Raw genomic sequence first — 13,858 nt, 5'->3', positions numbered from 1 at the left:
GAGTTCAAATACTGGCTCATTGACTTACCAGCTGTGTCCCTAGCCAAATAATTAACCACTTTAATATTTGGTATCTTATATCTAAAGTGCTATAATAAAAAAACCCCTATCATTGTGTTGGCGTGAGAATTCATTTAAAGTTACCAGCACAGTACCTTGTACCTAGTGATCGCTCAGCTATGTTAATTCCATCCATCTTCTTTCTGTCATTTCCTGTCTCTTTCCTTTTCTATCACCCCTCATAGAACAAAATGCTGTCTTGTGCTCCTGTAATGAATACAGACACCCCACGGTCTGTTCTTTCATGAGATCCTGAGATAGAGAGAGGTACTATCTCATGCGACCAGGAGTGACATAGCTTTGAGTGTGGATCCACCCATCCACATTTCAACCAGGCATGCTCATGTATTGCTTGATTTAAATTAAGTTTTAAAACGTGGGCATTGCCTTTTGAGCTTCTGTGGGTGTCTGTGGGAGAGCTGATGGGCATGCACTTTTGCAAATTTTTCATGATGTAGTCTCCCCACATTAGCAACAACAGAGTTAACCATACGTACCTATGTAACTGTGCCAAAAAAGAAAACAAAACAAACAAACAAAAAACTTAGGGGAACCTGGGTGGCTCAGTCAGACTCTTCATTTTGGCTCAGGTCGTGACCTCAAGGTTTGTGGGATCAAGCCCCATGTCAGGCTCTGTGCCAACTGCGTGGAGCCTGCTTGGGATTCTCTCTCTCCCTCTCTCTCTCTGCCCCTGCCCATCTCACGCACGTGCAAGTGTGCATACTCTCTCTCTCTCTCAAAATAAATCAATAAACTTGATTAAAATTTTTTTAAAGCTTAAATTCCCTATGGCTCTTACTCTTCGCTCTGTCATCCTTCACTTTGTTTGAAATTCCCACCAGTTTCTTCATTCCTCTGATTCCAGGCATCCTCGCCAAATGGGTACAGGTTACCTATGTTTTCAAGATGTAGAATGTATACTAACCATTATGATGGGGGCTGGGCATATGTGTCTTACCCAAATATAGCAATTACCAGTAGAGGATGGGACAAAAGACAACGGAGTATGGTTGGAAAAAGGAGAAATGGCAGAGTTTGGAGCACAGGCCACTAGGATGGACAGCCACTGAAAGGGATCCCAAATTTGGGGGCAGCATTAAGGAGGGCAAAGGTCACCTGTATGTTTGGCATTCCATGAAGTGCACTGGTGCTGTTAGTAGAAAGCTTGAGGCTGAAGAGAGCGTATTCGCTGAGCTTCTTCCCTCTTTCCATGGCTGCCAACCTTCCCTGATGACTGGTAGGCAACTTGGTTCACAAATGGGCTGCAGGTTCACCTGAGATTTCATCACCAGTTCACCTCTCCCTCTACGCTGTCCTTCCTCTTCACGCATCCCTTTCACTCGTGTCAGTTGAGCGAGCCTTCTCTAATAAGCCTCTTGTATGCTAGTCTGTGTGCAAGTCTGATTCCCTGAGAAACCAACCCACCACGGCCTGCTTCACACTTCTGCTCAAGGCTAAATGTCACCAGAGGTAGGACTATAATCACATGAATGGGTATGACTGAGCCCAAAGGTGTCCCCTATTTATTGAACAATATGAAATAAAATTAACTTCACGTTATAACCTCTGACCATTTAGTTCTGTGAATTTGAATGACGTACATCAACATGTACTCACGAGGTCCAACTTTGATTGCATGTTTATGGCAAACCTAGTGAGTTGATCAATATTGAACCTTTCTCCATCTCTGATGATTGTCAAATTTCTAAGAAAATAACTCTAATATACCTTAAACATAAAAATTTAAGAAAAACACACAAGGTACCAAAAAAAACCCCAAAAGAACAGTTAACATTCAATTCCTTGAAGCCACATGAAACGAAAGTTTATCAACTCTATATGAAGAGAAAAAGATATTTGGAAAAGGCAATCGAAATGCTTGGTGTGTTAGTCTAGCTAAATCTAACTCTGTCTGCTTGATGCACGGCAGAGGTAATCACTGAGAAATCCCGTGTATGGCAGGAAAGGGTCTATTGGAGAGGCGGCTGGAGAAGGAGACAGGAGGGCAAGCCTGAAACCCACCTCCCAGAAGGAAGAGAGGCAGAGAAATTTAAAGGCAAAGGAAAAAGATGGGGTAAAAATTTGCAGTTGCATTTATTAGTATGCAGCTGAGATCAGTCCCATTGACCCTTTGGTTACTGGTTTCATGAGAACAAGTGTTTTCTGTGGATAGACAAAAACTAAAGTAAACTGAAAAGAATTTCCAGAGCAGGCGGTCTCTACTCTGTAACAAATGTTTTTTCATGATCCAATTATTTCAACCATACCTGAAAAATCCCAGGAATTTGCTCAGTCATTGGCTGAATGCCGGGAACATGGGTGACTCTCACTCACTTTGGCCCAGTTTCCTTCTTTCAGACATAATGCCACTTGACAAATGCAGCTATCTGGATGGCAAGTTGTTTATGAGCACATCTTCTCCTTATGTGGACAAAATCTTGATGGGAATAAAAAAGTTGAATTCTTTTTGGAGTAGTTTATGGTTTAGAATAAGCAGGGTTTTTTTTAGTGTTTATCTGTTTTGAGAGAAGAGAGAGAAGGTGAGAGGTAGAGAGAGGGAATCCCAAGCTGGCTTCACGCTGTCAGCTCAGAGCCCAGTGCAGGGCTTGATCCCACGAACTTTGAGATTATGATCTGAACCAAAATCAAGCGTCGGAAGTTTAACCAACTGAGCCACCCAAGTGCCCTGAGAATGAGCAGCTTTTCTTGAAAGCAGTTGCCCACATGGGCAGGCAGAGGATAAGCACTAAAGGCTATCAGGTATTCTAGGCTCCAAATTTACGTTCTATAGATGCAAGTAGAATTCTGGGACTCCAGCAGAAATCCTAAGACTTTTGATTTTCCTTTCTGCTACTGACTTTTTTAATATGCCCAAGGAGTGGTAGCAATGAATGATTTGTCTCAACCCTATTGGAGGGCTGCTGAATTTTCTCTTATGATTTTGGCTAGGATTAGAGTGCTTAGCAGAATTTATACTTAGAAACTTTTTGCTATCCTTATATGCATCTCCCATTTCAGGGATGCCATAACTGAAGCCCCCTGAGAGAATTGGTGACCGTAAGCGATGGAGTCAGCTCTGACGCTTTGAAACACAGGGCTTAGGATTTCAAATCAGGTGTTTCCCCTCATTTCGCTACTTTACTAGTGAGTTTTCTTGCAGTTATTATTATTACCTAATTACCTAACTAGTGCTGATGCTGCGATGAGCCTGTGGTAGGCCATCCTGAAGATTAATCCAAAGAGATCTGGAAATGACCAGTCTGAGCACTTTATTCCCCAAACTGTATATTTTATCAGAACAGCAAGGTAGTCAGTGGATTAATGACCCAACCATCCTGCTGACTACATTTAGAATCATGCAATTACAGATTTTAATGCAGATCATGACCCAGCTTTCCTTGGCAAATTGAGTCACCAAAGTATATATACCACATATTAGACATCTTGAGAATTGTTTTGGTATTTTCTTTAATCTTTGGAAAAGCCATTGGGGCCTTCTTTAAGAAGCAAATTAGAAGAGACAGAATTCATTAATAATAATAATAAGGAGACTTAGTTCTCTCACTAAAACCTCTGCCATTACACAACAATTTGCTGCCATAAATTTCCTACTTTTTAATAAATGTGCCTTGTGAATATTACTGTGTCTATATACATGTGCTAGATTCTTACTGGTCTCTCTCTGTCTTTTCTGTTGGAGTCTAGCATCTCTGCAAAGAACTTCAAGCCCCTTGATTAAAAGACAGCAAAGCTCTCAAGGAACCTGGTGAACATATCTTGAGAAACCACCTCCTGTTCTCTCTCACATATGGCTTGAGAGAATTAGTGGGGACATTCCTAAAATATAGATCCTACCTTAGGGTTCTCCATAGCATAGCTGAGTACCTGTGTGGAAATCCTGACCTGGCTTTTTACTCACCACGTGACCTTGGGCAAGTTGTTTAAACTGTAGCCATCATTTCCCCATAGATTTGGTATACGTTCTAAATGAGTTTAAATGCATATAAGGCACATCCTATATCCAGTTCTCCATAATGTGGATAGCAATATTATAATCCCACCTGTAGTACACTTGGTCTATGACTTACTTGTAGTGCCTTGCTATCCTGATAATAAAACATTTCTGCTAAAACTAAATAAAGCAAAAGTGAAACTAATGGCAGGGCTTTGCAAAGCATAGTACCCCCCACAGATAAAAAGCAGGGAATGTAGTATATAATGCTGAGGTGCATGGTGTAAGAGTTAACCTTTTTGACAAAGCCCTTAGGTATGGCTGATTGCTATTTGTCATTCCTAATTCCTTTTATATACTTTTTTTTTTTCCTGGAAGAAATCTAGCACATGTATAGGACACCCCTGCATGCAGCATTCTAGATGTCAGTTAGGCTTTGCAAATTACATGCACACGTGCAAAATTTCCAAGACAATCGTGGAGTGGAGGCTATCTGCCTATTAATATGTGGGTTTAGGTACAGAGGCAGTCACACAAGGTAGCTATAATCAGTGTCCCAATGCCTGAGGTCAAGAGCCAATAGCAAGAGAGCCCTGATTTCTAGATAAAGGCTACAGTAAAATGTTATTGCATACAATAGTTTAAGGGGTGGCCCCAGACTTCTCCTCCCTTTGCCATTTCTTGCTCTTCTTCTGGGGCTAGTGCCAGCCTCTATAAACAATAGATTTTTTTGAAGTCACCTTTTAAATAGGAAATAGAAGGAAGAATTTTTGCATGGTGACATGGAAATAGTTTAAAAATAGTGTTTTTTTCTGAATGTTGGTAGATCATGGTTTGTTACAATGAAAGCTTGAGCTGAAGACATCAAAGAAAATAACTGTTAAGCTGTCCAAAAATTATGCACATTTAATCTATTGTGCACACCTAATACTTGTATTAAATCCTCTCCTGTTTAAAATACTGGAGTCATTTCTATCTCTTGCATTTTATTCTTGTTGGATGAAGTATTTGGAATGCAAACTGGTTGCAAGTCTATTTACTCAAAGATATAAATTTGGTATTGGTTACCTAACCTGGTTGTGAAAGAAGAGACAATCCTATCACTGTGTAATGGAACATTAGCAATTCTTGGCTTGCAGTGGAAAAAAAAAAATCAGCTACTGAAATTATTACCTGAGGTCACTTAGAATGAAATACCTATTAAAGCCAAAGTTTTGGTGAGCTATGTGATTTCTTCAATAGAATTTTATGATAGGAATATAAATATAATAATTGTGGGGCAGGCTAGCTCCTTCTGACTGGACTGAAATGTGTAGAGAAAGAAAACAACAGCTCAGGGTTTTAAATACTTTGCTCAAGGCAAGTCAGAGGCCCAGAAAGCATCCATGACTACTCCCCACAGTCTTTTATATCTTGTAGCTGCAGGGCTGCTGTTGGCAAAAAAAAAAAAAAAAAAAAAAAAAAAAAGAAAAAGAAAAAAAGAAAGAAAGAAAAAAGAAAAAGAAAGAAAAGGTGCACAGTGTCAGATCTTGTTTATTGCTGAATTATAATGTGGGCTGAATCACAACCTCCCCAGGTCTCCTCTGTAAAAGTTACGACATTGATTAGGAAAGACTGAGAACCTGGAAAATTCAGATGGAAATATTAGGTGGATATAGATTAATGTTACTATACTGATTGTCCAAATCCAATGAAACCTCCTTGCCAGTAGAAGCCCATTATCCCTGTTGTAAAAGGTCAGTTTTTCCTGACTTGGGGAACTAACTTGCCTGAGGTAACTCATGTATAAGGAATGCCATTTTTCCTCATTGCTTGTCCTTGCCACTTTACTGCTCTCAGACCTAGAGTTAGAATCAGTTCCCAGGGTGTTAGAAGAGGCCAAAGGGTGAACCAGGAGGAAAAGGCTAAAACATGGGGAAAATGTCGTGTTTTTTTTTTTTTTTTTTTAATTTTTATCAATTGAAACCTGGGGAATATGTGTGGCAATAGATTTGAAGGGAGTTTCACCAGATGAGAAAGATCATAAACACATTGGTTGAAATTAACCAATATGTGTGCACCCACTAGAATCTGCATCTAATGTGCTTTCCCAAGCAGCTCAGAGTGATTCTGTCTACTGGATTGGTTGCCTAAAACCTGGACTCAATAATGGCTCACACAAAATGAAGGTGAGATGCAAGGAATCTTTGGTATGTGGTAAAATCTGCAGCTTGGGGGCATATGAACAGAGGAGTGATTTATCATCTGATTCACTTTACTTCTAATTATGTCTCCTACGAGAGTCCAAAGGGTATTTATTTCAATGAGGCATTTAGCAATACATTGATGAAGCTGTCCTATCTTGGACAGAAATGATACTGCCCTTGAAATGGGTTCTATGTTTAAGTGGGAATGATGGAATCCTGGAGTGAGAGAGATCAAATGACAGAACTTATTACCAGGTATAGGGTGGACATGATTATAATAGGCATCAACAGTAAAGTAGTACAAATATGGCTTACCCATTTTCTAGGAGTGTATATTTATTGTAACTTTATGAATAAAATAGATGTCCAGCCAACTTAACTCATATTATATTGTACAACTGAAGAAATGACCCAGGTATGACAAATGAGAGCCTGGCTTTAATTATGACAATGGAGTGTCATAGCCACTTACCAAGAGTTACCCAGAGTTAAGTTGTAGGGATAGTGATTTCTTTGTTATCCCCATTTCACTTGCTTCTTTCACCCAGAAGAGGTTGGCTCTAGTTTGGAGAATGGCAGATCTAAGTTTAATCAAGTGGTGACTTCAGTTGCCACGGTTGTAGACAATGTGGTCTTTATTGGAAAAAATCAGCTGAGCTGTGACATCTTGATTTCAGCTATTAACCTAGAAATGGTTATAAAATACCTTTTTGTTTTATCTCAATAAGCAAAGACACCAAACTGGTTTGCTTTCACCCTAATTAACATTTCTCATGGTGATATCATGCATTCCTTCCAGGGGCCTTGACTGTTTCACCACACTAGAAGATGTCACACAGGTCTACCATTTAATGACATCGAGTGACTAAAATTGGAGAGCTATGAATAGATGATATCCTAGCCAACTTTGTAATTTACATACACGCTGAAAGGTAGGAGAAAACACCTCATGAAAATTCAGGATCTACCATCTTTTTCATATTTCTGAAAATTCAGTGAGACATGTCTGAATATCCCTTCCAAAGAAACAGGCCCACTTCTTGGTGGGCTTCTGGATGTTTGAAAGCAAAAATATACTAATTTTGGATCTGCTATTACAATATTTTTACCAAGTAATTGCTAAAGCTGTGAATTTTGTTTGTTCCAGAAGAAGAGTAGACTCTCTAGCTCATCCAGGCTACACTGCAAGCTGTTCCCTATGCTGCTTGGTCATAATGATGCAGCAAATTCAATGGTGTCTAAAGTGGTTGAAGCAAATGGCCTTGTAGTTTGGAAAATCTTGCAAATCTGATAGGAGATTAATAATGTAGACCTTTTGGGTATTGAAACAAAATCAGGTTTTTTTCCTGATATTGATTATTAATATCCTTTTGTGAAAAAGAGTCTACTTTGCTAATAGATGCTAAGAGAGGCCAAACACTTGACCATCGGACCCCCAAGTGGCCATGCAACCATAGCTATCATTCTTAAAATGAACTAACCATAAAGTTGAGGTTGGGCAACAAAAAACCTACATGAAATAGAAATGGTATATATAAGATTGGCTCAGTGCTCAAAATTGTTGTTTGAACAATTGTTTACCCTACCGATGGATTATGTGTTTGTGCATTGCCACTTCTTTAACCTATGCTTATTCCCCAGAAAAGCTATAGAGATGAGAAATCTTCCAGGTGGGCAGATCATTGAGTAGTGCATGTGCTTGTTCACTTTGCTTGGAAATGAAAGTTGCCAGAAATATGAATACAATTTGGAAGACTGGTAATAGGAGATCTAGGAAAGAGGTATGTGGAAGGACCTTTTAGAACTGGTAGAGTCCATGTGGATATTAACGTCCCACAATTCTCTTCTGAAGCCATTCCCAGCTGAAGAACCTCTCAATAATTGTGTGAATACAATGACTCATTATAAGAATGTCAATAAGTTACTTTCAATAGCCACTTCCCCTCGCTTGCTCAGTAGATTCATGAATTAAAAATTAACAACAGCAAGAATATAGGTTAAAACATAGATTCAACAACATGGGCTTATTTGGTTCAGTTCAATATCAGTATGCATATCAGTATCAATATCCAAGCTGCCAATAGCAGAGACAAATGCTGACACTCTCACACATCACCATTCACTAGGGGGACCAGCAATCTATCGGATGACAGGTAATGTCATTGGACCCCTTCCATTATGGAAAGGGCAAACATTTATCCAAATTGGAATAGACAATTCTGGATATGGATTTGCCTTTTTTGTGGCCATGCCTCTGTATCTGTTGGCTTATTTAATGGGACATTATCAGAGTGACCCACACAATACTGTTTTGGGGAAATGCATTCATTTATGATACAAAGGTTGAAAAAATGGACTCAAGTCAATAGGATTCACTTGTGTTATCATATGCCACAAGCTGCCTGAAGCAACTGGCTTTTTAAAACAGTATAATGTACTATTGAAGACTCAGTTATAGCATCACTTGGGAGAAGATACCATGGGGGGATGAGGGCACAGTGTTTCAGAATAAGAAATGTGATCTGAATTAGTGACCAATACATGATACATTTTTATTGTTAAATGTCACGTGGGAATTACCTTAAGCTATCCCAGAGGTCATTGAATACAAAGAGGCTCACAGACTAAACTAAGATGCCCAAATCTTACACAACTAACTCAATTTAAAACACATGACAGGGGTGCATGGGTGGCTCAGTCAGTTGAGCCTCTGACTCTTGATTTTGGCTCAGGTCATGTTCCCAGTGTCGTGGGATCAAGCCCCACATCTGGCTTCACACTCAGTGTGGAGCCTGCTCGGAATTCTCTTTCTTCTCTCTCTCTACCCATCTCCTACTCATGCTTTCTCTCACTCTCTCTCAAAATAAATAAATAAACTTAAAAAAGAACATGACAGAAAGTAAGGGGAAAGAGCTGAGGTCAGTTAACACTATTCTTTTTTTTTTTTAACATTTATTTATTTTTGAGACAGAGAGAGACAGAGCATGAACGGGAGAGGGGCAGAGAGAGAGGGAGACACAGAATCGGAAACAGGCTCCAGGATCTGAGCCATCAGCCCAGAGCCTGACGCGGGGCTCGAACTCAGGGACCGCGAGATCGTGACCTGGCTGAAGTCGGACGCTTAACCGACTGTGCCACCCAGGCGCCCCAGTTAACACTATTCTTAAAATAAGGTGTAAGTGAGCTTAAGGTCTAAGGAAGGGTCTCTAATAGATAGAAGTACTCTGGGGCTAACTTACCCTACCCAAGAAGCACAGGGCCATGCTTAACCGGCAAAAGCTGTAGACCGCCAATTGTTGCACTAACAGCTATGTATTTTATTTGCATTTATGAAAGACAGGACACATTGGTTCAGGATGAGTTTCACAAATGTGTGGCTAATCCTCAACCCCATAAATTTGAGTACCTCATACGCTTTATATACTTTTAGTATGTCAGGAGTATTTTGTGCCTCAGGTACCTCATGTATATTTAGCATATTATGAATATTAGGTGGATTTTGGTCTTCCCATATCTTTATATCTACATTCAGCACACAGAAGACATACTTGTTTATCGATATTTAACATGGCTAACATAGCTCATAGGTTACTAACTTTATAACACATCTTATGAGTGTTTTTGTGTGTGTCAGTAATAGCAGAATTGAATGATTTCTAACAATAGAACATATATAAATCATGCAAAGTATATGTCTGGAAACCAAGCTATGGAACTGAGAGAGGAGACATTTATATTTCATCTAGAGACGACTCAGAATATTTACCTTTCTATTCACATGACCTTGAGCTGCAATAGTTTCAAGATCTTTGCACTCAAAGGAAGACAGCTTCTCTTCCAAGAAGACGCACACCAGTGATTCCTGTGAATTCTAAGATTACCATTGGATAATTTGGTCTTCCCATGCCACTTAACCAATAGTTGGAGAAGTTAACTGCATTGGCTGGCACAACTGATGCTGATTATCAAGGAAAAATAGAGTTGTTTCTACACAGATAAGGAGATGTATATTGGAGCCTAGGAAATTCTATAGGATCACCTTTTTGGTCAAAATTTAAATGGAAGAGAAACTTAACAGAAACCCATGGGAGAGGGGAAGGAAAAAAAAAAAAGAGGTTAGAGTGGGAGAGAGTCAAAGCATAAGAGACTCTTAAAAACTGAGAACAAACTGAGGGTTGATGGAGGGTGGGAGGGAGGGAGGGTGGGTGATGGGTATTGAGGAGGGCACCTGTTGGGATGAGCACTGGGTGTTGTATGGAAACCAATTTGACAATAAATTTCATATATTGAAAAAATAAATAAATAAAAATAAATGGAAGACCATACCAACCCAGTAGAGGCAGAACCATCAACAATAAAGACCACTCAAGAACAAGGATTCCATTCCCTTATCCAGCAAAACAAACAAACAAACAAACAAACAAAAACACCTGACCAATTTCAGTACTGGGAGAGGTACTCAAAAGTAAAGTTAATGGGATTAGGATAAAAGCTGTCATCAACAACATCTGTGATCTTGTGACCAGTTGCAGAATAAGGAATTCATAATCCTTCCTCTTTTCTTCCTTGCCCTGTTATGTATGTACTGACTTTCCTTTTTACCTCTTTCTTTTCCCTCTACAATTTTATATACACTATGATGTTTGTAATTTGGTCCTCCAGTTACAGACTATCAGGTTAGGATTAAGACTGGAGCTGAAGGATGACGACAGCCCAGCTATGGCCGCAGTGACAAATACATTTGGGGAGAAATACAAATATTTCTATTTGTATAAAGAATGCTGGCTATATATTAAGCAGGTGCATATTGAGCTCCCCCCCGCCCCCCGCCCTTTTTTAAAGTAGAAGTTGCAGGTCTTGAGTTGCCAAAGAGCGTATAGGATACAGTCAATTGGCACTCAGCATCCGTTCTCACATCCTTCTGGGTGTTGTCCTGTATTAGAGAAGCTGCAGGCCTAAAAAGGCATTTCCAACCCCCCTGTTGCTAGTAGTGTAGATGGAAATTAGGTAACACCATCAGATGTACCTTTTTGAAAGGCAAACTGAGGCAGAGGCCATGCTTATGCTGCTGTTTCAGTTAGCAAGTTCACTGAGACCTGAGTGCAAAGAGCAGCTGAGATGGGATAGTTGCAGACTGAGCAGCAGTTTTCCTAATTCCCAGAGAACAATCACTCAGACGTGTTCTAGAATTTACTGTGATTACTTGCATTGGAGGTCCCCTTTTGCTGCTTCTTCAATTCTCCCTACAATTTTCCATCTACCTATTTTTTTTTTTTTTTTTTTTTTTTGCCTAAATACCTAGGGTAAGTTTTATTTCTTGAGCTGTATCTCTGACTAGATATCGGTATTCAGTTGTGTCTACCTCCTTACCTACCCCTGGAACTGCATCAAGGACACTGGCTTCAGTGGTCATCTGTCTGTGTGATTGTGGGTTTCATGACTATCTCCTGTTTCATCACAAGATCCATGAAAAGTAGAGACAACAGTTGTTTTGGTCAGAACTTAGCACAATGCTTCGCACTGTAAGCAGAACCAGAAAAGGCAGACAGACAATAGTGAAAGTGGCGAAAACAGATTTTATTTAGAAACTATTGCAACCAGGGAAAAGAGAGCTCAATGTAGAAGTGGCTTCAACTGTGAACACAGCAAGGACGGGGTGGCGGAATTTATAGGGGGTGGATTTATAGCCAAGGAGTGAAGTGAGTTGTCAGTAATGGACAGTTAACTATGAGGAAATGTCAAGGGCAGGGGGAGTCTTGTTTAACAGAGTCAGGATTCTTCCTTTCCACAGGCCAAGGTCATCACGTATCAAATGTGGAAAATTCTCACAACATGACCTAGCAGGACACTTGCTACAAGTGGGCTAGGCAGGCTCGAGGCTGAGGCCTCATTGAAACGAGGGCTCAGAAGAAACTGTCTGAAGTTTAGTCAAGGAGAGAGACTATCACACGTAGTGGGACTTAAAAAACAACAACAACTTTGCATGCATAGATTTGAAACCATGTGTAAGCTGGTACAAAGTTTGTAGATCTTTTTCTTTTTTTTTTTCAAGTTTTAAAAAAGTTAATTCCAGAATAGATAGAAAGTTAGCATACAGTGTTATATTAGTTTCAGGTGTACAAAACAGTGACTCAACAATTCCATACGCTACTCCGTGCTCGTCATGATGAGTGTACTCTTTAATCGGCATTGCCTAATTCACCCATTCCCCACCCACCAGTAATTTACCCACACCCATGTAGAGTATTTTGCCACAGACAGTGCTCCAGAACTAATGTGGGCAGATATTCCATATCTCTGGGGAATTTTGATACTGTCCCCCGTCATTATGCCAGTACCTCAATGTGACTTAAGATTGTCTTGAAGTCTGGCTCCAGGATCAGAGCTCTAAATGTATTCATTTTAAACATGATGTTAAGAATCTGAAAATGTACTAATTATTAATTTTCTATTCTACAGTTTCCTCCAGAAAGCTCCGAAGTATTTATTTTGGGTAACAATTTATTTGAGCAGAAATCACTTGACCCAAATTTTGATGATTTAATAGCTCATTGAAAGAACTAGCCTGAAGCAGATAACAAAATCTGTTGCAGATGCGCTAACTCCTATTCGCATCCGTTGGTCTTTTGGTTTATGTGCTTTAATAATTTGAAAAACAAGAGGATAATCAGGAGCCAAGATAGATATGTGTGTCTCGAGGCAGAACTTAATTCAAAATTGTACAAAATATTTTGTCAGATGAACTCCTTAACCACATTTGTTATCAGTGGCACAAAATACATTGGATTAAGTTTTTGAATAATGTGCAAGGATGGTGTCACATTGATCCTAACAAACAAGCAGCTCAGGATCGCAACCAGAGCTCTGTTTCTATCACACTAGTTTTAGGTAAAAGATTGTAAGATGAATTCTTTCAAAATGGAGTATCTGAATGTATCTGCACTTTTCATCATTATAAAATTTAATGAAATTAATATCGCTGACATGTTGGGGTCATCTTTGTAGTCTTCAATTATCTTTATTTGAATTTTGTCAATAATTTCTGAGAAGAAACCATTTTTTGGGCAAAGGCAATGAGTTCCTGCTTTTAATATACATCTATACACATAGAGAATGCTTTCTCATATTCTGAGGAAGAGTGTAGAGTTTCTGTCCTAGTTGATTGTACAACTTATTGCTTTGTTATCTTTTTTGTGTACTATTTTATATTTTTTATGGGGAAATCACTATTATTTACCCACACAGAAAAATAAAGAGAGCAATAAGAACATTCATATACCCACCAACTACCCTTGTCTGATCTTAATATTATTCTACATTTACTTCAGGTCTTGCGTTTATTTAAAAAAAATATAGTACAAATATAGTTGAAGCCTTTGTGTCTCTTATCTATCACACTAGTCTCTTTTACTTTCTCAAATATTTACTATGTTCACATGAATCAATAAACAGTATATAGTGTTGTTTTACATGTTTTAAATATACACCTAAATGGTTTCAACGTCTATGAATCATTCTCTATCTTGCTTTTTTGTACTCAGTATCATGTTTGTGAAATGTACCTATATTGTTTTAACCCATTCATTCTCAATACAGTATAATATTTTATCATATAAATATATCATTTTACAAATAATATAATATGAGAATTTAACTTTTA

The sequence above is a fragment of the Puma concolor genome, chromosome B3, assembly GCF_028749965.1.
Source record: "Puma concolor isolate L17-30 chromosome B3, mPumCon1.1.hap2, whole genome shotgun sequence".
In the NCBI taxonomy this organism is placed as follows: domain Eukaryota; kingdom Metazoa; phylum Chordata; class Mammalia; order Carnivora; family Felidae; genus Puma; species Puma concolor.
This window is presented reverse-complemented; position numbering follows the sequence as displayed.